This window comes from Scomber japonicus, chromosome 10 (assembly GCF_027409825.1).
Source record: "Scomber japonicus isolate fScoJap1 chromosome 10, fScoJap1.pri, whole genome shotgun sequence".
Taxonomy (NCBI): Eukaryota; Metazoa; Chordata; class Actinopteri; order Scombriformes; family Scombridae; genus Scomber; species Scomber japonicus.
The window spans coordinates 33,590,741-33,591,819 of NC_070587.1; positions in this window are offsets into that span (position 1 = coordinate 33,590,741).

Sequence of the window (1,079 nt, forward strand, 5' to 3'; positions counted from 1 at the left end):
CCTTCATCTCCCTTAGAGGAGGAAGAGGAAGGGGAAAAAAACAAACACAAAAAAAAAAAGGAAAACGGCAAAAATCCCCTGCTGCCTTCACCTGCTTGTCTTCTTCACCTCTCTGCTGCCTCCTGGTGGTCATTCCTGTACCTGCGTTTGCCTCGTCGGTGTGAATCCAGCAGCTCTTCGTCTCCATTCAAGATCCTGCAAAAAAAAAGAAAAGAAGTCGGGCAAAGGAGCAACCCAAAGCGAGAGCGAGATGACGAGGAGGAGGAGGAGGAGGAGGAGGAGGAGGAGCGGAGGGGAAATGGGTTCGTGCATGTTTCAGAAGGGATCAGCTGTGGTCGTGAACTTTTTTTTTTTTTTTTGTTTTTTTTCTTTCTTTTTCTTTCTTTCTTTCTTTTTCTTCTTTTAAAAAAAACACAAAACTGATGAAAAGTGAAGTCACTGCAGGAGCTCGTCATCGTCACTAGACACAGGACAACGACGTCCATGAAAAAAACCGACGTCCATGAACACAACACGAGAAGAAGAAGAAGAAGAAGAAGAAGAAGAAGAGGAACTTCAGATCTTAGGCAGTGAGGGTTTTTTTAAAAAAGGGAATGATTGTTAAATGTTGTGGGACATCTTCTGGAAAGTTGTTAAATATGAAGCTGTTTAGTGTTTAATCGTCTCTCAGCCGACATGATCGAGGTTTGAGACTTTCACACTTCCTTTTTAGACTTTTTTTTTTTTTTGCTTCCTTGTTTGAATTGAACACCTTTTTAAAACCTTCGATCACTTCCTGCTTCTGTCGGCTGAACACTCCTAACTAACACTTCACCCGGAGCTCTGATCACGTCTGCTCCCGTTCGTTAAATGTGAAAGTTGTAAAACGTTCTTCCAAAGCAGCGTTTTTGGGGTTTTTTTGTTTTTTTTTTTGTTTTTTTAAAGCGATTAAATGAGAATTCATCCGTAGACTCTCAGAAAACAACCACAACCAACCCTGAATCGTCTCGTTGTCGGATAGTTTGAACTCTTTTAACCTTCCTGTCGTCCTCCCGGGTCAAATTGACTGTTCCTTCTGTCCTTCCTTCCTTCCTTCCTTC